This window comes from Macaca thibetana, chromosome 20, assembly GCF_024542745.1.
Source record: "Macaca thibetana thibetana isolate TM-01 chromosome 20, ASM2454274v1, whole genome shotgun sequence".
NCBI classification, from domain to species: domain Eukaryota; kingdom Metazoa; phylum Chordata; class Mammalia; order Primates; family Cercopithecidae; genus Macaca; species Macaca thibetana.
The window spans coordinates 39067768-39092423 of NC_065597.1; the positions used below are offsets into that span (position 1 = coordinate 39067768).

Here is a 24656-nt window from a genome sequence, read left to right on the forward strand (position 1 = left end):
CCTGATAAGTAGTGTTTTTCATTGGCAATCAGTTTTAAATGTTTTCTACTTTCCTTTGCAGTTTCTTCCTGGATCCATGAATTTATAATATTTGTACATTCAAAATTTCCAAACAGATAAAGTTTCTCTGGTTTTCTTTTCATTATTGAATTTTATTGTATTGTCGTCAGAAACTGTGGTCTGTATAATATTACTCTGTTTCAGTATCTTTTATTTATTTATTTATTTATTTATTTTCTATATTTTCCGACTGGAATGTGATCCATGTGAAGAATGGAATTTATTCTGTTTAATTCACCATCATGCTCCCAGTGTATAGAATGATGGTTGGCATATAGTAGTAACTCAACATTTATTGAATGAAAGAATGATTAATATTGATGGTAACCCTTGATGATCAGAAAATATTTTTTTCTAGGTGGTCTTCCTGGAACACCAAGAAGGGAATGCAAATTCCCACAGGCTCTGGTCCATATCAGCAGACTTGGCTTCATATCCACATATGGAGTTACATCCATATATTCCTGACAAACATCAAAATTTCCTGAGCATCCAAGTAAAATTTGGAAGACGCTGTCTACTCCCAAATTAATTTGATTCTGATTTGTACACTCTCAGTGCCTCAGCATCAATATGGATTCGGCTTCCCACAGATGGAAAGACCGACTTTCTTTCTTTCTTTTTTTTTTTTTCTTTGAGACGGAGTCTGACTCTGTCGCCCAGGCTGGAGAGCAATGGCGCGATCTCGGCTCACTGCAAGCTCTGCCTTCCGGGTTCACGACATTTTCCTGCCTCAGCCTCCCGAATAGCTGGGACTACAGGCGCCCGCCCGGCTAATTTTTTGGATTTTCAGTAGAGATGGGGTTTCACCGTGTTAGCCAGGATGGTCTCGATCGCCTGACCTCGTGATCCACCCTCCTCGGCCTCCCAAAGTGCTGGGATTACAGGCGTGAGCCACCGCGCCCCGCCAAGACCGACTTTCTTAGTCCACATCGGCTGCTATAACAAATCACCATAAACCGGGCGATTTATAAACAATAGAAACGTATTTCTCACAGTTCTAAAGCTTGGAAATCCAAGGTCGGGATGTCAGCACGGTCATTTCTGGTGAGAACTTTCTTTTGGGTTGCAGATGACCAACATCTCTCTGTGTCTTTACCAGGCAGAAGCGGGGAATGAGCTCTCAGATTAGTGCCATAGATGGCACTAATCCCATAGATGAGGTCTCTGACCTCATGACCTAATTACCTCCCAGGGACCCCATCTTTTCATGCCATCACCTTGGTGGTCAGGATTTCAACATATACATTTTGGGAGAGCACAAACATTCAGGCCATAGCATTGACCATAGCAGAACTGGCAATCCTCATACAAAGTTTTTGTTTCCCATGTTTAATGTCTTCTACAAAACAATATTCATGCATTCTGTCAAGCAGTTACAGAGTAAAGACAGCTGGTCATTACTCAGCTTGGTGTGCAAATAGATATTTTTGAAAATATACAATATCTGAAGATTTTTATTCTTCAGACAACTTTGGCTTTGAAAACTCTGTATATCTTAAAAGCAGTTTCACAATGTCAGTAGTTTCCTGTGATTGATAGCCACAGCACACTGAGCTCACAGAGACATTAAAAATGTGGCATAGAAAAGAAAAAAAGGGCTTTGCAATATTGGATTCTGTAGCAGTAAGTAATCTGCTCTTGGCTTTCCTTCCCTTTGCTAAGGATTTTTTTTCCCTCCTCTTCTGAAAGGTCTGTTTTATTACATTCTAGATTTGGACATACTAATAAAAATATATTTTTTTCTATGCTTGCCAGAATCCTATTTCTCAGTACAGACAGAATTATTGGATAAGTGCTGCGATTCTGTTTCTCTTTGGAATTTTGAAACCCCAAATTAAAAAAAAAAAAGTCAAACAAACCAAAAAATTACCAATAAGTTGGGATACCAGATAGAAGGTTGACGCTAGCAGGTCTCTCCTGGGTGCAATGGAGATGATTGTGTGTTATGCTCTCAGAAAGGGGGAAAGTGGCTGCATTACTGAGTGTGGTGGTGAGAAATAAGAATTGCATGATGTGGAGAAGAAATTTGGATCATTTTGGGAAACCAAAGAGGTGATTCCTGTTGAATGTGGAAGGAAGTAATTATTTCTGTAACTAGAATGTCCTGCAAATAAGTTATGGTAGGACAGCTGCTCTCATAAAGAGACCCAGGAATGTAATGACTCATCATGGGAATTTATTTATTACTTAGTAACTGCTTCATGTTGGCAGGTTTATTCAGGGACCCAGGATCCTTCCATCTTGTGGCTCTGCCATTCCCTAGAGCTGAAGTTACTTTTTTTTTTTTTTTTTTTACAGTGGAAAGTACCAGATCACAATTACTGTAGGTTTTGCAAGTTATAATATCTCTGTCACCTTTATTCAATGCTGCCATTGTACCATAAAAGCAGTCATTGACAACACATAAATTAATGGCTTAGCTTTGTTCTGGTAAAACATCACTTACAAAAAGACGTGGCAGGTTGAATTTGGGTCTTGGGACATGGTTTTCTGACCCTTGCTCCAAAACCTGGTCATACTCTTCTGTATTTAGCAGAGAAAGGGAAGGAGCAAGGAGAAACAAGTGTGGAGGGAATCTAGAGGTCAAGCCTGGAAGCAAAATGCATCACTTCCCCTCATGTTGCATGGGCTAGAAATCAGTCACATGGCAACACTTGATTGCTAAGGATGTTGGGAAATGTAGTCTAGCTGTGTGCCCAGGAAGAAAAGGAAACATACTGGTGAACAGGTGGCAATCTTTGCCATATCCAGCACAATAGAAAATCTGAAAAAAACTGGAATTCAAGGTTCATCCTCAAACTATCCTACTGTGTTCTAAAACATAGGGCTCAAAAAGCATATCTTTGTAATCAGACAGTCCTGGGTTTGAATCCTAGAAGGGCCACATTCTAACTCTGAGCTCTTGGGTGTTTGTTTAACCAACTTGTGCCTCATTTTCCTTATGTGGAAAATGAGGGTAATTATGATTATCTCCCAGAGTCTTTGTGAATGTTAAATAAAAGAAAAACTTGAGATAACTATCACTTCTAATGTATAAGAAGAAGTATATTACCATTATTATTTGAACAATGACTTACTCTACTTCCTAGCAGAGTATAATTTAATGCTTTGCACTTGGGCTTACATCCCTGCTCCACTCCACACTAGCTCTGTAATCTTGGACAAGTTATGTAACCTCTCTGTGCCTCAATTTCTTCATTTATATAATTGTAACAATAATAGCATGTATCTCCTAGGGTAGTTGTGATGATTAAATGATTTAACAAATACGAAATCATAGGTGTCTAGACTTATTAATGCTTAATTAATGGTAACTATAATTATTATTTTAATACACTGATCCCTGGCATCCAAGGACACTAATGATAAAAATCAACATTATAATAATATACATATATTCATTCATTCAACAAATACTGAGCACCTACAGGCCAAATTCTGTACTAGGCTCTGAGGATAGAAATGGTGACTAGAACTGATATTTTTCCTGCCTTCATAAAGCTTACAATGTGTTTGCTAATAGGTGCATTTTCTTTTTTGAGCGGCCTTTGCAGTGAGTACTTTAAACATGCTATCTCATTTGATCATTTGCAATAACTCTGTGAATAATATATTATTGTCTCTATTTTACAGAAGACGTAACAGGTTTAGAGAACATAAGTAATTTTAGCGAGGTCACAGAGCTGGTAAATGGTAGAAATGGTATTTGAAACTATGCACCTCAAACTTAAATGCCAGTGTTCTTAAAAATCATGCTGGGCTGTCAGATCTGGCCACATAAAAAGGTTTGCTTGGCAAAGTGTACACTGTTTAATGGGAATGTAGGTTGAAGGCAGGGGAAAGGAGGGGGCTGTGATGGTGAGGGTGGCCTCTTGGCCTCTCTGGGAATTCAGTTCTATCTCTGGACCATTTATGACAGCAAATGCCCTCTCTACTTGGATGACTTCAAACATCCCCCAGGATTAGAAACATGTAATCTTATCAACCAGGTTTGGTTCCCGTCTGCAGGAGAGCTGGGCTTTTCAATTTAACCACTGGCTTAAAAAATGGGAAAAAAAATAACACAAAGAAATCTACTGTCTCTACCCTTCTTTAAAATGATGAATGCTTTTTAAAGGCAAATCCATCATTGGTCACTTGAGGGAGGAAATGTCAAGAAAAGTTATGGTTTGTTAGCTTTTACTTCTTGACATTATACAAGAAAGTAATTGAAGTACAACAAATGCCATGTTGTTTTACCTCATCTATTTATATAACAATCTGACAAGATGAATATATATGTTACTGTGGATTTGGAAAAAAAGTGGCACAGGCTATGTGATTTGTTCTATTGTCTTATCAGTGCTGATCAAATGTGCTTTTCCTCAACAAAACACATGGCAGATGAATTAGTATCTTTTCATGTAGATTCCTGGATTTGAACAATTGAACTCATTTTACCCTTCAGCCCATTAGCCTCTTATCTCAAGTTCTTTGAGCTTTAACATGAATGTATAATAGAGCATGCACAAATTCAATTCAATACAACAAATATTTATTTAGCACTCACCGTGCATAAGGTACTATGCCAAACAGAGATGCCATTAATTCACAATCTGTGATAATTCAAACACAACCTGGGCTAAATGTTACCATTATGCCATTTATGAAAAAAAGGGTGTGCTAAACAAATCAGCAAGGTGGATCTTACTGTGTATCATGTTATGCTCCTAAAAATCCCATAAGTAAATCATATTTTAAATTCACAAAGTGCTTCCTGTTCAAAGAATTCCATAATAGTGTTTCTACAGAATATATAATCATTGACAAATAAGAATTTTTAAGTTTGATGTTTAAAAGGCAAATGACCATTTTATTGAAGGATATTATGTGACTAGTACTATAAAAAATCCCAAGGCTCATTTCTATGACACCCACGATCTCTTTGTGGTTGGGTAGTCTGGTTGTCAAGCAACTTAAATAGAAGAGACATGTTAAATTATTATTATTTTCTTCTGAAAGGTGTCAGACACAAAACAAAGGTATAAAGTTGCTTATTCTGTAGTAAAGATCTCTTCAGTTCCCCACATATATTGCTGGGGAAGGAAAGTAATACTAAAACTTCAGTTAATAGGAAGAGGCAGAGTGAGCTTTCAGTGTGTCTTAACCTTTTTATTTTGCTGACATTACCTTAGCCAATGAGCTGGGATCTCAAGTGAGTTATTCAGGGATGTAATATTAAGAATCATGAGGCAAGGTCTCCTGTCGAATACAGTAAGATGATAATACTTTGCATTTCGGTTTCTCTCTCTCTTTTTTTTTTATAGCCCCTTTGTTGAAACTGGCCCCTTTGCCAGCTCTCCTATCTATACATAAATGGGTTGATAGATCTGACTCCAGAGGGTTTGAATTAAGGACCATCATTTATTTGTCAGTACTGTGTAGTAAAGAACTTGGCCTTAACTAAGGAGAGGTCTGGCTTAGCCTTCAGCTTCTGGGAGGTATTCTACATTATACCTGACAAGAGTGTAATTGTTTAGAGTGGTAGGTGGCCACACTAGATCTTAGGGTAGGGCCAGCCATACCCATAGTCTTAGGGCAGGTGTGGGCCATGACAGAAAGACCAGTCGTGTGGTCGAAAGTAGGGGTTTGGATCCCGTGTTATCAGCTGACATGGAGACTGAATTCAGCAACTTGGGCAATCAATTGATCAATTATGCCTGCGTAATGAAGCTTCAGTAAAATCTCTGAGCTCTGGGGCTTGGGTATGGTTCTCTGGTTGGCAATACTCCTTGCATATTGACACATATCAATACTGGGAGAGTATTACATCCTGACTCCAAGGAGTTGACAATGGAAACTTCGTGTTTGTAACCCCCTCAGATTCTTCCTTAGGCATCTCTTCATTTTGCTGTTTTAAATTTGTATCCTTTCCATGTAAACCATAATCATGAATATAGGAGCTTTCAATGAGTTCTCTAAGTCCTTCTGGGGAATTATAAAAGCTGAGGGTAGTTTTGGAATTTCCCAAACTTATAGTTGGTGTTAGAAATAAAGGGAAGGCTGGGCGCAGTGGCTTACACCTATAATCCCCGCACTTTGGGAGCCCGAGGCAGGTGGATCACAAGGTCAGGAGATCAAGACCATCCTGGCTAACATGGTGAAACTCCGTCTCTACCAAAAATACAAAATAAAATAAAATAAAATAAAATAAAATAAAATAAATTAGCCAGGTGTGGTGGTGGGCGCCTATAGTCTCAGCTACTCAGGAGGCTGAGGCAGGAGAATGGCGTGAACCCTGGAGGCGGAGCTTGCAGTGAGCCGAGATCGTGTCACCACACTCCAGTCTGGATGACAGATGGAGACAACGTCTCAAAAAAAAAAAAAAAAAAAAAAAAAAGAAATAAAGGGAATCTTGGAAGACTGTTCCCTCTAATCACTGCAGTTTGGCTAACTATGGTTAAGTATCATAACTGGAAGGAGTCTGTTGACATGCAGATGGGTCCAGTGACGTATAATAATTATATCATACCTCAAAACTTCCCCCAAATGAAAAAATTCCTTCGAAGGTACTTGTAAATGTCTAAATTTGGTAAGTTTAGAAAAGCAGCATTAGCTATATCTCTCTTTTTTAAAAAATTTAATTTTATTTTACTTTAAGTTCTGGGATACACGTGCAGAACATGCAGGTTTGTTACATAGGTATACATGTGCCTTGGTGGTTTGCTACACCTATCAACCCATCATTTAGGTTTTAAGCCGCGCACCCCTTGACAGGCCCTGGTGTGTGATGTTCCCCTCCCTGTTTCCGTGTATTCTTAGCATTCGACTTCTACTTAGTTAGATCTCTTTTTATGCACCCATTTGAAATTATAACAATTTTAATGATTTTTAGTTATTTCTGGGGTTATAAACCGAAATACATAAGGGCATCAGAAGGTAACTTCAATCAGTGAAACAGAAGGTGGAATCTGTGGTCAACTGAGGAACATATGCTAGTATAAAGTCATTCAGAGTTAACAAAAAATTTGGATCATAAAAAATGTCCGTAACATGAGTTAGCCCAGAGATCATCACTTTGTCTTTTCTCTATGATTTAGGCTAAAGGCTCCATTTGAAAATGAATATTTCCTGTAATTGAATGTTTGACTATCCATATTTTCTATTTCCACCTCTTTTTATGTTAGTTTTTGTTGAAATTTGTGCATTTCAATGACATTTATTTTATTTTTTAAATTTTATTTTATTTTATTGCAAGAGTTTTTGGGGCAGAGGTGGTTTTTCATTACATGGATAAGTTCTTTAGTGGTGATTTGTAGGATTTTGGTGCACCAGTCACCCGAGTAGTGTACATTGTACCCAATATGTAGTCTTTTATCTCTCATCCCTCCCCATCCTTCTGCCCCAAGTCCCCAAAGTTCATTATATAATTGTTATGCCTTTGTATCCTCATAGCTTAGCACCCACTTATAAGTGAGAACATACGATATTTGATTTTACATTCCTGAGTTACTTCACTTAGAATGCTGGCCTCCAGCTCCATCCAAATTACTGCAGAACACATTATTTTATTCCTTTTTATGGCTCAGCAGTATTCCATGATGTATATACCACATTTTCTTTATCTACTCATTGGTTGATGGGCATTTAGGTTGGTTCTGTATTTTTGCATCAATTAAATTTATTGGTATAAAATCATAATATCCCCTTATGATCTTTTTCTCTTTAATAGGATCTGTAGTGACATCCAATTTTTAATTTCTGACTTTATTTGTGCCTTCTATCCACTTTTCTTGGAGTCTCATATGGGTTTATTAATTTTAGTAGTTTCTCCTAGAATTAATTTTTGGATTCATTGGTTTTATTTGTTGATGTTTATTTTTTTTATTTAGTTAACTCCCATTTCTATATGTTTTTAGACTTCCTCTGTTATTTTTAAATCTTATTGACATATATACTTAGCTCTTTTTCCATCTTTCTCTTTTTCTAAGAAGCTATAAATTTTTCTTAAGGCATGAGTTTATCTGAAGCTCATAACTATATCATTTTATCATTCAGCCAAAATGTGTATAACTTTTTGTTGTAATTTTTTGTCCTATGGATCTTTATAAAAGTGTATTTTTTGATTTACAAATAGATGTATTTTCCTTTCTTTTTTCCCTTATATTTGATATACAGCCTGATTGAATTAGGAACAGAAAACATATGATAATGATTTAAAGTCTTAGACATTTTTTTGAAACTTGTTTTATGGACCATCAGTATTTGTAAATATTCCAAAAAAGCATACATATGTTCTTGAAAATAATATAGTATTAGTTCATTCTCATGCTGCTATAAGGACATACCCAAGACTAGGTTATTTATAAAGGAAAGAGGTTTATTTGACTCACAGTTCCACATGGCTGGGGAGGCCTCAGGAAACTTACAATCATGATGGAAGAGGAAGCAAACACATCCTTTTTCATATGGCAGCAGGAGAGAATGATAGCTAAGAATGATAGCTGAGAAAAGGGGGAAGCTCCATATAAAACCATAAGAGCTTGTGAGAACTTACTATCATGAGAATAGCATGGGTGAAACTGCCACCATGATTCAATTACCTCCCACCGGGTCCCTCCCACCACTTATGGGGATTATGAAAACTATAATTCAAGATGAAATTTGGGTGGAGACAAAGCCAAGCCATATCAAATATGCATTTTTTTGCAGTTATTGGGTGCAATGTTCTATAGAAGTCCATGAAGTCAATTTTGTGATTGTATACTTCAAATCTTCTAGATTTTTATTAGTCTTTGTATGTTTGCTCTGTAAGCTATCAATGAAAGCTTATTCTTTCAATTGTTTGTTCTGTAAGCTCTCACTGTGATTGTGTACTTGTCTCCTTTGTATCTTGTCAAATTTTGCTTTATATGTTTTGAGGCTATGTTATTGGCGCACGCAAATTTCTAGTTACTATATCTTTGGAAAGAATCGAAAATTTTATTACTATAATAAGGCTTTTAGCCTTAAAGTCTACTTTGTCTGATACTAATGTATTTTAAAATTTAATGCTTGTATGATGTATTTTTTCTGCCCTTTTAAAAATAAAGGGCAGAAAATCATGTTAACTTTCTTTATTCTTAGTTTTAGATATCCTTTTGTAAACAATTTAAAAATGTCCAATTGACGTTATGGAAAACACTATGGAGGTTCCTCAAAAAATTAAAAGTAGAATTATCATATGATTCATCAATCCCACTACTGGGTATATATCTACAAGAAATGAAGTCTGTATGTCTAAGAGATGTCTGCATTCCCGTGTTCATTGTAGCATTATTCACAATAACCAAGATGTGAAATCAACCTAAGTGTTAATTGGCAAATGAATTGATAGAGAAAGCATGGTATGTATACACAGTGAAACACCATTCAGCCACAAAAGAAGGAAAGTCTGCCATTTGTAGCAACATGGATAAACCTGGAGGACGTATGTTAAGTGAAGTAAGCCAGGCACAGAAGAAAAATGCCACATGATCGCGTTTGTATGTGGAATCTAACAAAGTTGAACTCATAGAAGGAGAGAGTAGAACGGTGGTTACCAGGGGCTGTGAAATGGGAGAGGATTGGTGAAATGTTAGGGAGTACAAAATTTCAGTTAGACCAGAGGAGTAAGTCAAGAGATTCCTTGTATGACCTGGTGACTATAGTTAATAACAATGTGTTGTACACTTAAAAATTACTATGACAGTAGATTTTAAGTCTTCTGAACACACAAAAAAGTATGTGAGGTAATACATATGTCAGTTAGCTTGATTTAGGCATTCTATAATGTATACATATATCAAAATACCATACTGTACTCTATAAATGTATACAATTTTTATTTGTCTGTTAAAACCATATCCAGTTGAAATGATTTGGTCTTTAATTGGAATGACGAGTCCATCTATATTTAATGTAATGATTGACAATCTTACTATGTGACTTCCATTTGTTCCATATGTTCTATGTGTATTTTTATCTCCTTTCTTACATTCTTTTGGATCAATACAGTAGTTTATTATTTTACCCCTACTATTAGTTTGGAATTTATATGTATTTATGCAATATGTTGCAGTTATATCATGAATTTTTAATTTGTTAAAATCTGAAAATTGTTATTTTGTTCTTTTCTAGGATAATACAAAGACATTAAAACACTTTACTCTCTTCTGACTTATTAATAATTGCTATATATGTATATACATATGTATATATGGGACAATTTATATGACAGAGATGATACCACAAACCGACGGTAAAAGATGGATGAGTCAATAGATGTTTTGGGGAAACTTGCTGACTTCTGTATGTGGAAAAAAATAAGACTGGATTTCTAACTCACATCATAAACAAGAGTTAACTCCAGATGGATTAAAGACCTGAATGTGAAAGGTGAAATATTAAGATAATTGAAGAAAACCTATGAGGACATCTTTGTAAATTTAGGGTAGGAAAGCAGAAACCAAAATTAAGGATTTCTGTTTAACAAAGGGTATCACATAGATAGCCACCTGAGGGACACGGGTTGGCAGATACTTTTTACAGTGTCAATATCTAGAATATACAAGGAGCTATTTTTTTTAATGAACAAGAAACATGAAAGATGAAAAGTAAAAAATTATGAGCAGGTAACTTTCAGATGAGGAAATCTCTATTGATAACAAGTACATGAACCAATGCTCAACCTCACTTTCAATCAGATAAATACAGATTAAGACAACAAGGAGACACCAAATCTTATGCCCGTAAGATTTGTAAACATTAAAAATTTAAAGAATAACAAATGTTGACAAGAATGTTGAGAATTGGAAAATTGTATGTATTTCTTTGATAGTTTAAACGTATCCAGATGTTCTTAGCAAAAACCAGTAGCATTTAGTAAAATTAAGCATTGTATTATCTAGCAATCTCATTCTTGGGTAAAACTTCAGAGACACTGGCATATTAGTGAGCAAGGAAACATATATGAGGATACTCACTACAGCATTATTTGGGGGCAAGAAATAATTAGAAGCAACCTAGAGGTTCATTAATGGGGACTAGATTAAAAAATGGTAGATGCACGCTGTAGAATATTATGCTGCAGTTACAAGAAATGAAAGTAAATAATTCATAAGAACATCATTGAAAGAAAAAAGTAAGCACAGGAATCGGATCTATAGCAAAATTCCATGTATGTACATAAAAATGTACATAAAACAATGCCATTTATTTTTCCAAAGGCACATACGAATATGAGTACATTTACCAAACACATTAAAGTGAGTGTCATTATGAAGTGGAAGGGAATGGGAGGGGGAATCATGATGAAAGGCAAAACATATTAAAATGAAATAAAATAAGACAAGGATTTATATGGCCCTCTGATAATAAAGTGTTTTAACTCAACAGATGAATGGTTAAAGAAAATATGGTACATATACACAATGGAGTACTATTAAGGTGTAAAAAAGAATGAGATCCAGTCATTTGCAGCAACATGGATAGAACCAGAGATCATGATGTTCAGTGAAAGAAGCCAGGAACAGAAAGACAAACATTGCAAGTTCTCACTTATTTGTGAGATCTAAAAGTCAAAACAATTGAACTCATGGTCATAGAGAGTAGAAGGATGGTTACCAGAGACTGGGAAGGGTAGTGGGGGTTGAAGGGAAGGTGAGGATAATTAATGGGTACAACAAAATAGAAAGAATGAGTAAGACCTACTATTTGATAGCAAAAGAGGGTGACTATAGTCATTAATAACTTAATTGTATATTCTAAAATAAGGAATGTAATTGGATTATCTACAACTCAAAGGATAAATGCTTGAGGGGATGGATGCCCCTTTCTCCATGATATGCTTATTTCATATTGCATACCTGTATCAAAACATCTCCTGTATCCCATAAATATATACAACCACTATGTACCCACAAACAATTAAAAAAAAAAAAGAAAGTAAAAAAAAGAAAGGAGTTGCATTAAATCAATGATTATAAAAACTAAATTACTCATTTTAATTTTTTGTCAAATTTGTAAAACACCTGGGCAATGTACTTAATATATTCATTAAATAGCCTCATTTAAAACATAAATATTTTATTTAAAAAGAATTTTATATCACGATTATAAGTGGAAAACCAGGATATTTTTCTGTAAATAGAATGTAAGTGTGAAAGTAATTACATGGTAACAAAATGAGGAAGTTCTAGCCAGATACTGTGGCCTGCTGAAGGTGAGGTTTGAGGTCGGCTCTCTATATGGGAAAAAAGGAGATGAGTAAGTCTAGAGTCACTAAAGATATATTAACACCAGGCTAAGATGTTCCTTTTCTTAAAATAATCAACAGAGGGAAAGAAAATTGAGGCGGGAATATAACTTTGACACACTACATTTCAGAAGTATTTAATGCCATGTCTATGTCTGCGTAATGCCTGGAATTAACTTGACACCCGCCAGTGTTATGTGTCCCACACTTTGGGAAACACATGAGTTGATGGTTGCTAGTCTTTTCCAGCTTTAATTTTCTAACGTTGTCTGAAATTAAGAAAGGCAAAATCTTGTTGTAAATGAGGAAGTATCTGGCAGTGAAAACCCTAGATAATAGGACGAATTACCAGGAGAGAAAACAGTGCTTCATTGCTACAATGTGAAAATGCTGCTACTACTACAAAGTAAGCCTTGGAGAATTGAATAAAATCTTCAGAATTGTTCCCATTTCAAAGAACTTTGCAAATATTGTGTAAGCACTGGGGAGGATCCAAGCAAAGTTCACTGGAACCAGGGGTTGATTGATGAGTGTTTTTAATGGTGCAGCTTCTGAGGTATCAGCAGGCCTTGGAGGTGTGCCATGATGTGGTGTATAAAGGTGACACAAAGGAAAGAAATCTTGGACCTTGCAGTTCCATTGGTCTGCAACTTAGCAGTTTCTGGAACTGCAGGACCAGTTCAATCTTGTTCAGCTTTGTCAATAATGAAATGCAGCAAAGTGATGAATAGTTTTTAAGTGCAGTGGACATACAGGTTGCAAGTCACATAAGGTGTGCATGCCAGATGAACAAAGCATGCCCAATTCATGACTCCAGAACTAGCAGCAACAAAAATATCAATCACATGTGGAGCCTAAGTGCTCAGATCGAGGAACAGGGACCAAATCAAGAAATGAGGGGGGCCCTGTTTTGTTGCAATATAGACTTAAGAGCCAAGATCCCACCATTGCCTCTTTGCATGGCCCATCCAATCACACCTTGTTGCATTTTCCTGTCTCCCGCATAGTTATGCTCTGCCTATAAAGTCTGCTCCCAGATCCCAGCTTGGAGAGACAGATTTGAGCATTGCCTCCTGTCTCCTTGCTAGTCGACTTGCAATAAAGTTTTTTTCTTTTTTTCAAAAGCTGGTGCCATAGTATCAGCTTCTATGCACATCACAGTATTGGCTTCTATGCCATAGTATTGGCTTCTATGCAGTGGGTCCACTGGTTGGTAACATTTCCAGAATAATACAAGATTTAGGAAAGTACCCTGAGTATTCCTTCTTGATTAAGGGACAGAATAGATATTATTTATCATGGTTTCTTGCCTTCTGAAGACTGTTTAGGTTGCAAGTGACAGGAACCTACAAGCAAAAAAGTGAAACAATGTTACTGAGAAAGGAAGCCACCTGGACTTCTGGGTGGGGTGGGGACTTGGAGAACTTTTCTGTCTAGCTAGAGGATTGTAAACATGCCAATCAGCACTCCCTGTCAAGCTAAAGGATTGTAAATACACCAATCAGCACTCTGTAAAAATGGACCAATTAGCGCTCTGTGTCTAGCTAAAGGTTTGTAAATGCACCAATCAGCACTCTGTAAAAACGGGCCAATCATCACTCTGTAAAATGGACCAATCAGCAGGATGTGGACGGGGCCAAATAAAGGAATAAAAGTTGGCCACTCCAGCCAGCAGCAGCAGCAACTCACTGGGGTCCCCTTCCACATGGTGAAGGTTTGTTCTTTTGCTCTTTGTAGTAAATTTTGCTGCTGCTCATATTCTTTGGGTCCGCACTACCTTTATGAGCTATAACACTCACTGCGAAGGTCCGCAGCTTCACTCCTGAAGCCAGCCAGACCACGAACCCACTGGGAGGAACAAACAACTCTGGACGTGCTACCTTTAAGAGCTATAACACTCAATGTGAAGGTCTGCAGCTTCACTCCTGAAGTCAGCGAGACCACAAACCCACCAGAAGGAAGAAACTCGGGAAACATCTGAACATCTGAAGGAACAAACTCCGGACACACCATCTTTAATAACTGTAACACTCACCGCGAGGGTCTGTGGCTTCATTCTTGAAGTCAGCGAGACCAAGAACCCACTGGAAGGAACTAATTCCGGATACATTACCAGGACTGGTCTGCTTTCCCCTTTTAAGCCCTTTTGTCTCCACATTATGGACTCCAGTGGCTCAGGCTTGCACCCTTCCGGTTCCAATTCGGGAGAGAAAGAGAGCTTCTTTCCCTCTATGGATTTCAGAAGTACGTTGGCCAGAGTGGAGCCATGTACCTATTCCTGAACATTACAACAGGGAAGGAGAATTTGTTTAAGTAGACTCATACTTCACAGTGGAGGTAGAGGTGAGGCCAGTCCCATCTAGAAAATATGTCTGAGAAGCGGGGAGGGAAGTGCATGCTGGGAACACAAATCCAACGAGTACTCAATACAGATTGAGCATTCCTTGTCTGAAACGTTTGAGACCAGAAGTGTTTCAGATTTTGAATTTCTTTTGGATTTTGGAATATTTACATATATATAATGAGGTATCTTGGGGGTGGAACCCAAGTCTAAACACGAAATTTACTCATGTTTTATATACATTTTATATGCATAGCTTGAACATAATTTTATACAATATTTTCAGTAATTTTGTGCATGAAACAAAGTATTGGCTGTGATACATCACATGAGGTCAGATGTGGAGTCTTTCACTTGTGATGTCATGTGAGTGCTCAAAAAAATTTAGATTTAGGAGCATTTTGGATTTCAGATTTTTGGATTAGAAATGCCCAATCTGTACTTCTTCAACGTTAGACCAGGAGTCAGTAAAAGGGCAAAATAATAAGTATTTTAGGCTTTGTGGGCCACCTAGGTTCTGTGTCAACTCTCTCTCTCTCTCTCTCTGTGTGTGTGTGTGTGTGTGTGTGTGTGTGTGTGTGTGTGTGTGCGCGCTTTACATTCCTTGAAAACGTAGAAACCTTCTTACCTCGTAGACTGTACAAAACCTGCTGCAAATTGGATTTGGTCCATGGCACATAGACTGCTGAGCCCTGAATTAGACTGACCCTTGGTTTCTGTGTTCTAGTGTGACTTTTTTTGGGTAAGTTTTACTTTCCAAATGCTTCTATAGACATACGCTCTGATCTCAAAGCTTCACAAGAGCAGAAACCACATGTTTGCTACTCTTCCTCTTCCTCTACCACTCCTCCTCATCCTCCATTTTCTTCTCTTTTTCTTATTTTTCTCTTCTTTTTACTACTACTATTCTTTACAATGCCCTCATTTCCCCACTCTATATCCAAAGTGAATTACCACAATGTGTGGTAATTGAAATATTCAATAAATATATATTGAACAGATCAAAACTACACTTCTCAAAGTGTCACTGACATAGCTTGGACTTCCAGAGGCTTGGATGAAAAGATTGTCTTCTTTGGTGTTTCACTAAGCTGCATACTGTAACCACTTTCTGGTGATTCCAGGAAGGTGGGCAGGCTGGGTGGTGGGAGGAAAACCATGCAAAGAGTCAGGAAACCTAAGTTTTAGTCCTGGCTTTTCCTAACTTTGTGACTTTGGACAAATCATTTATCTTCCTTGCATCTTTTTGCATCTTCACTTATAAAATAAAAGGGTTGGAAATCAATGGCTAAGGTTTTCTGTAGTTCAAGACTTGATGGTGGAAAGGAAACACTGTGTAATAGTCACAGGGATAGGAGAGAAGAAGAAATTGTGCCTATATTGTGGGGGTGACTTTGGAAATTGATTTTCAGGAGTTTTGGCAAGAAACTTTCTGCTAATGACTAAAACAGGCATATAAACACAACTGTAATGGAAGGAGGGTTTGCCAGTTCATTATCTTTAAAAGTAATCTAAAATGCTCCTTTCTACTGAAAACAGGGATATTTCTAATTATTTTTTTCAAGGGATAGTGTTTTACGATCTTTATGTTAAAGAAATTGCCTTTCACTACACAAGTGGCAGATATTTGTAACTAGAGAAATTATCCTCCATGTAAATATGGGCCAGTAAATTAATCAAACTTCTACTGAGCACTAACTAAATGTCAGGTGCTTAGTTAGATGCCTCAAGATGGAGAACAGACGGTTCCTTCCCTCAGAGAGTTTCAATCTGGAGATACTGAATGGAGAATCACTTAGATCTAACCAGGAAAGCAGAAACACCACTAAGTATTTAAAAATGAGGGAATTTAATGTGAAATGATTATGCTGATGATGGAATTGTTGAGAAGGCAACAGAAGATGATGAGGTTACCCAGGAGATGGTGTGGACCTGCTACTAGGATGATTTTTAGAGACATGGAAAAAGTGATGACCCATGGTAAGAGAGGTGGAAATGCCAGGATTTATGTACAAGATGGTGGAAATAGGATTGAAAGGCTCAGACTAAGGCCAGAAAGTCTTGCAGGTTATTATGTGCCATGGAAAGATTTGGAAGATACACTATTTAGTAAAGAAATAAGAAATGTGCTGGTGAAGTCAGAACGGCTATTATGAAAAAGTTAAAAAAACAACAGGTGTTGGCGTGGAAGTGGAGAAAAGGGAATGCTTATACAATGTAGACTGGTTCAATATATATGGGAAACACCATGGAGATATCTCAAGGAGCTACAAATAGAGCTACCATTTGACTCAGCAATCCTATTACTGAATATCTACCCAAAGGAAAATAAATTATTATATAAAAAAGACACCTGCACTTGTAGGTCTGTCATAACACTATTCGCAGTAGCAAAATCATGGAAGCAACCCGTGTCTGTCAACAGCTGATTGGATAAAGACAATGTGGTACCTATACACCATGGAATACTATGCAGCTATAAAAAGACTGAAATCCTGTCTTTTGCAGCAACGTGGTTGGAGCTGGAGGCCATTATCCTAAGTGAACTAACTCAGAAGCAGAAAATTAAATATTGCATGTTCTCACTTATAAGTGGGAGCTAAACAATGGGTACACATGGACGTAAAGATGGAAACAATAGACACTGGGAATTGCAAAATGGGGGAGGGAGAGAGGCGAGTGGGGGTTGGAAGATTACCTATTGGAAACAATGTTCAATATTTGGATGATGGGTGCACTAGAAGCCCAATCCCCACTATTACACCATCTACCCATGTAACAAACGTGGACATGTACCCTCTGAAACTAAAATAAAAAACTGAATGTGCTGGCAAAAGGGACACCAGTATCACTTAGAAGCACAGTGTTGGCTCCTTGGCAGGTCAAGGCTAAATGTAGGAAAGGCCATAACAGAACTGGGCTTACCAGTAGCAATGGGGAAGTTAGCACTCTGGGATTTTAGAGGCCAGATGGTGACATTTAACCGTCAGGTAGACATTTACCGTAATGACTGGGAAGTATGCAGGAGCAACCAGGAAGACCCTTCCTGCAGAGAGTTTTGAATGGTTATGGAAAATGGCATCTCCGGGGCAACAAGAGTGCTGCTCAAAAGGAATCAAGGATGAATAATCAGGATGCTGAGAACAATCACCCCCAATAATAAGGATCAATCCCTTGCCCATGTTTGCTAGAGGTGGGCCAGTTTTCAAACCTGAAACCCAGTGAAAGGCCGGTTCTTCAGGAGGAAAGACCCTGCAACATCACAGCAAGTACAAACAGTAATGATTCCTCCAGGCTTTTCCCACATGGACTGATGGACACTTACTTGAGTAGCTGTATACTGGGAAATGGGGTGTGCCCAAATATTTCTAGGATTATTGGACACAGGAACCTAACTGACATTGACACCTGGAGGCCCAAAGTGCCATCATAACCCCCCTGTTAGAGTGGGGAAACCAGGTGATAAATGAAGTCCTGGCCACAGTTCAGCTCACAATGGTTCCATGAAGTCCATGGACTCACCCAGTCATGTCCCAGGTTCTCAAATGTGTAATTGGGGCAGACATTCTTCATACTTGTTTAACTCATACTTTTGGCCCTTGGCCTATAGGCTAGGTGTTATCATAGTGGGGAAAGGCAAGTGGAATGCTCTGAAACTGCTTCTCACTTCCTAATGCATGTAAAGCCAGTCCGTTAAAGATAATATCTCATCCCAAGGGGGATGGAAGAAATTAGTGCTACTGAAGGATGGCAGAGATGGTGGTCCCTAACATATCTTTAATCCAGATGAATGCAAAAGTCCAGCCTCTGCAAAATCTGGCCCTTGCAGAAATTAGATGGATTCTGGATGATGGCAGAGGACTACTGCCACTTCAACCATACAGTAGCCCTCATTGCAGCCACTATACCAGATATGGTACCTTTGCTAGAGTAGAATAACAATTAAGCAGATTAGGCCGGGAGCGGTGGCTTATGCCGGTAATCCCAGCACTTTGGGAGGCCAAAGTGGGCAGATCACGAGGTCGGGAGATCGAGACCATCCTGGCTAACATGGTGAAACCCTGTCTCTACTAAAAATACAAAAAATTAACTGGGTGTGGTGGCATGCGCCTGTAGTCCCAGCTACTTGGGAGGCCGAGGCACGAGAATCGCTTGAACCCAGGAGGTAGAGGTTACAGTGAGCTGAGATTGCACCACTGCACTGCAACCTGGAGACAGGGCGAGGCTCCATGTCAAAAACAAAACAAAACAAAACAAAAAACAAACAAGAAAACCAATTAAGCAGATTAATCTGCTGCCTGGGAAACCTGACCTGTGACAAAAGACTTTTTCTTCATTGCTAATCAAGCATCAGACATTCACAGAAGAGCAGGTCTATGAGGACAGATAGGAAATAAACCTTGAAAAACAGGTGGAAATCAATGAGTGCTGTTCTTGAAATGTCATTCCAGAAATGCGATTGCATTCTCTGCCCATACCCTCACCCATAACCCCAGCTGAATGCTTGCAGTGGAATGTTTCATACCATGTGACCCAATTCCTCTTACCAAGTCAATTGCACCAGAGTTGAGTACCTCATCCAAGGATAATTCATCCACGGGTAGCCAGTAATAAATGGTTTGGATCCTCTGGTGCAGGAATGTGATGAACCAGGTCAATTACATTCTCCGCTCAAAAATTTAGAATGGAAAGACAGAAACTGAGCTGGTTAGCTCTTGTGCACAGGGAGAGGGTAGTAGGGACAGCTTGGGAGTGGCAACAACAAGCTCTGTGCAAGAGGATGCAGTTTAGTAAGAGAGTAGGATGTAGCAGATGCATTGAAAGAAGTTGAGGTGAGGAAAGAGAGAGTTGAAGCTGAGAAAAAGGGGAACCTTGATTCTTCTTGGCTTCCCAATTCTGGTTCCTGTGGGGCCTACCTGTGCTTTGGGTCTTATCTGTGTGTTCCTTGAGATACCTCTGAGGATATTTCTCAGATGAGCTAGGTGAGTGGATCTTTTTCTTGCAACCAAAAAAGCCCACCTAGAATTGAGGTTTGAGGGACATTACTTTCTGTTTGATTAATAAATGTCACTTTTTTCTTGTGTTATTAGATACTTTTTATATATTATTTTTCTCTCTCCCCTTAAAACCGTGAGCTTTTTGAGGTCAGTGTTCTATATATTTTAGGGAAGGCTATTGATAATACATTGTAGTAATGATAATAATAGCTCAGTTTTTACTATGTGCCACACACTGAGCTAGGAGCTTCATATCCACTACATTTACTAATAAATGTTTCATTGTGAGTTATTGAAACAGGGGAGTTCCCTGATTCCCCTCGCAGGGTGTGTGACAGGGGTGTGGCTCACCTGCCTGGTCACCCTGCAGCAGCTCAAACCCCTAGGGGGAGCATGCAGATGGGCAAGTGCAGAGGCTGAGGTAAGCACTACTGCGCTCTGGCCCCATGGCAGATTTTAGGGGTGGTGTCTGTGATTCCCGAAGCCCAAGTGGGTGTGTGTTACAAAGCTCTTTCAGATTTGCTGTCTACAGACGGCTTGTGTGTTAATCAGCTCAATGAACCTTCTGCCTTATCACAAGGGCAGAGGGCCAGTGTGACAGCCTTCTGTAACCTGAAAGAATCCTGAGCTCTTGCCCAGTATCCCAAAAGAATCAGATCACACATGGGCTTGAAGGATGAGTCCAAGGTTTTATTGAGTGGTGGAGGTGGCTCTCAGTGAGACGGATGGGGAGCTGGATGGGGGATGGAAGTGGGAAGGTGGTCTTCCCCTGGAATCGGGCCACACAGCAGCTGGACTCTTCTCCAACCTCCCCTAGCTGAACTCCTCTTGGTGTCCAGACGTATGTTCCTCCTCTTCTCTCTTCCTCTGCAGCGTCATTCCACTGTTTCTGGCCTGCTGGTCTGCTGGTCTTGATGTTCAGTCACTTGTGTGTGTGCCTGCTAGGGTCTCTGGTTTATATGGGTACAGGATGGGGGGTGTGGTGGGACACAGCAGTCTTGGAAAATGCAATATTTTGGTGCAAAAACAGGAGTGCCTGCTTTCACTCAGATCTGTGGGCACAGGCCCGAGGGTGGAGCCCTCACCAGGGACCCTGCTGTTTCCATGTATCATTATTATTATTATTGTCATTTTTATTAATATTACCCTAGTTACCCCAAGTATACAACCAAAGGAAACTTGCAACACAGCTGGAGAAAGAGAAGAAATAATTTATTCTTGGGGTAGTATTTTTTCCTTAAAATTTCTTTTTCTTTTCAGCAAACTGATACATGCTCATTAGGGCTTTTTTTTTTTTTTTTTTAATTGCTATTTATTTTTATTTTATAAGACATTTCTGTCCCCTAGGCTGGATGCAGTGTTGAGATCATGGCTCACTATATCTTCAACATCCTGGGCTCAAGTGATCCTCCCACTTCAGCCTCCTGAGTAGCTGGAACTACAGGCATTTACCACCATGCCCAGCTAATTTTTAAATTTTTAGTAGAGATAGGTCTTGCTATATTTCCCAGGCTGTCTTGAAGTCCTGGACTCAAGCAATCCTCCCATCTCGGCCTCCTAAAGGGCTGGGATTACAGGCATGAGTCACTGTGCCTGGCATTATTAGAGAAAATTTGGAAAATACAGACAAACACAAGGAAGAAAAAATAACATCTTTATTCCATTACAGATGACCATTGTGAATACTTTGGTGCATACCCTTTTGATTACATATGCGCGCGCGCGCGCGCACACACACACACACACACACACACACACATGCATTCTGTTTTGTAATTTTTTTTCTCACTATACAATCTGACCATGCCATTAAGTATACTTTTAGGACATAATTTTAAAAGAGCTGTGCAATATTTCTCTATATGATAAGTATCAGGAAAGTATTATAAGCCACGTAACAGAAGACCCTAAGAGATTGTACCCTGGGGGATTGCAAACTCCTGCCTCTCTTAAGGGTCCGAGGTACATTTCCACCTGGAGCAGGGGCAAGGGCTATATGACCTCTGGAGGGCACTAGGTTTCCAAAATTCTTCTGAAAACAAGAAATTCTTGCATCTCCTTTATATTCTCTTCCTTCTGCTTCCGCCATCTCGTGTTGCTTCTGAAAATTTTTGCTCTTGGATGCTTTGAAGCTTCTGAAAATTGGTGCCTTGGGGTTGGTCTGTACAGGATCTGGGTTCCGGGGCCAGGTGCAGATGGCCTGTCTCCTGGACTTACTTTTTTGTCCCCAGTTGAGTCCTGGATACCCATTAACTTCCCTGCACAACACAAGTAGCTACCAGCAGATGGTGCTGTGAGCAAGTGCGTCTGCCTAGGTGTGATTTACACAAGCCCTTGAAGGCTTTAAATATTTATCCACAAAATTCAATAAAGCTGTTCATCAAATCTAATGCTTAGAATTTGGGCAGCCCATGAAAATATTATAATATTTTGCCCGAGGTTCCAGAAGCCTCTTCTGTATGGTGTGTTTGTGTATTCAGACTTCTGATATTTGTTTATCATCAGCGGGAAGGAATTCATGTGACACATTGTAGGTTTTTTGCAGGAGAGCAGGTCTAGGAAATCTTTGTAAATTTTTTCTCCAGATATTGCAGGGATTGCAAGCTCCTTACCTAAGAGATCCTTGAGGTTAGGCACTGGGTTTGATTCTTCTCCGTATCCTCAACACCAAGCAAGTGCCCGACCGAGAGGAAGTGCTCCATGAACAAATTAATTCAGGGAGGGAGCAGATGGATAAGGTTATATTTTCTTTCAAATTGTGTGTGTGTGTGTGTGTGTGTGTGTGTGTGTGTGTGAGATTCTCCTCTCTCCCTCCCTACCACTCCCGCCCCCGGAGGAGTTTGGAAATGCATCTGGTTGTCAAAATGATTGGGTGGGTGGATGAGTGAGAGGGGGTTTCCACTGCTATTTGGTGGGCAGGATCAAAGGACATTGAACATGCGGGAGACAACATGCAGCTCCCTCTTTAAGAATCCCTGTATGGTTTCTTTGTAGCTGGTGATGTTACACAAGCCACATAGCTTCTCTGAACCTCAGTTTTCCTTATCTGTGAAATGGAGACATAAACAGTAGCCTGATTAACCCATAGGATTGTTGTGGGTTTCAAATAAGTAATGTATTTTGCAGCACTTTTTGCAAATTATAAAGCATTGTATGGCGTATTGACCTTCTTTGGTCCTTGGGGATGCATAAGCCTGGCCTCACTGACCATGGTGCTGGAACCAGCTGAGGCCCAAGTCATACAGGTAGGAGTCAAACCTGTGCCTACCTGAATCTTCAACATCTCAGGCACTAGTTCTACTCTCCTTCCTGTTGCTCAACTCTCAAATCAGAACTCTCTTTGATTCCTCCTTTTCTTTCATTTCCAGAGTCCAATCCCTCAGCAGTCACATCCATTTTACATTAAAAACTTAGCTCAAATCTGTTTCTTATCCCCATCTTCCTTACTTGCACCCTAGGCTAGCCGTGGCCTTTGACCTCCTGAGTGAACCACTGAGTCTAACCAATCTCAGAGTTTCGTTTTGCCCTCTGGTATGGATTGACTCTGTCTCTCCACCAAATCTCATGTCAAGATGTCATCTCCAAAGTTGGAGGTGGGGCCTGGTAGCTACTTGTGTTGTGTGGGGAAGTTAATGGGTATCAAGGACACAAATGATGACAAAAAGGCAGGTCCAGGAGGGACAGACCATTCACAGCTGGCCCTGAAACTCAGACCCTGTACAGACCAACCCCAAGGCACCAACTATTGAGAGCTTCAAAGTGTCCGAGAGCAAACATTTTCAAAAGCAACATAATAAAAAGGAAGCAGAGGGAGGAAGGATATTAAAAGAGATGCAAGAATTTCTTGTTTCCAGAAGAACTTTGGAAACCTCGTGTCCTCTAGAGGTCATATAGCCCTTGCTCCTGCTCCAGGTGGAAATGTACCCAGGACCCTCAAGAGAGGCAGGAGTTCCTGTCTAGCCTGCAGAACCATGGGCCAATTAAACCTCTTTTCTTTATAAATTACCCAGTCTCAGGTATTTCTTTATAGCAATGCAACAATAGACTAATACACCCACCCTGCAGCACACCTCTACACAGCAGTCAGAGCAACCTTTTAAAGATGCACATTGGGTTCTGCACCTTTCTGCTTAAGACTCTCCATGTACTTCCCATTTCCCCTGGAACCAGAGTCAGTCTTTCTGTTGGCGTATGAAGACTTGCAGGCTCTGGTCCCCCCAACACCTTCTTGGACCTTATGACATAGCACTGTCTCCTTGCTCACCACAGTGCTAACTCCCAAGCTCTTTTCTGCCTCATGGATTTTGCCCTTGCTGTTCCCTGTATCCAGAATGCTCTTTTCCAGGTCTTACCTGTTTTTAAATCTCAATTCAGGTGTCACCCCTTGGAAAGACTTCTGCTGGTCTCCCCGTGTAGATTCTATCCTATGATCTTATTTGATTTCTTTTACAATGCTATCGTTCTCCAGAATGACTCCATTTGCTTTTATCTGTTTGTTAGTTTACTCTATTAAAATGTTATTGCCGTGAAAGCAGGCACCTTCTTTGAGTTGTCCCTGCTGTGTTCCTAGAACCTGGAACACTGTCTAGCACGTAGCCAGAGCTTAGTAAATGTTTGCCGCTGAACAGAAGGGCGGTTCTGGCTCAGGGTTTCTAATGGGGTGGCCGTCAGGCTGTTGGTCAGGGTGTAGGCTTGACTAGGGCTGGAGGATGCACTTCCAAGATGGCAGGCTACATGACTACTGGCAGCAGGCTTCGAGTCTGTGCTGCACGGACCTCTCCAGAGTTTCTCATGGTACTGAAGCTAACTTCACTCAGAACAGATAACCTGAGAGACAGCGCATGGGAAAGCTGTGATGTTGTTTATGATCCTGTCAGACATTGTCACATTTGGAATATTTTTTCTTTTTTTGTGTTTTTGAGACAGGGTGTCACTCTATCACCCAGGCTGAGTGCAGTGGCACAATCGGGGCTCATTGCAACCTTGACCTCCCAGGCTCAAG

General features: G+C 39.5%; 1 pseudogene across 1 annotated transcript in view; it reads left to right on the top strand.

The window, feature by feature from the left end:
• Positions 1–24656, top strand: part of LOC126944990 (26S proteasome regulatory subunit 4-like) — a 1186326-nt pseudogene that overhangs the window by 474671 nt on the left and 686999 nt on the right. The gene's annotated exons all lie outside the window — the stretch shown is intronic.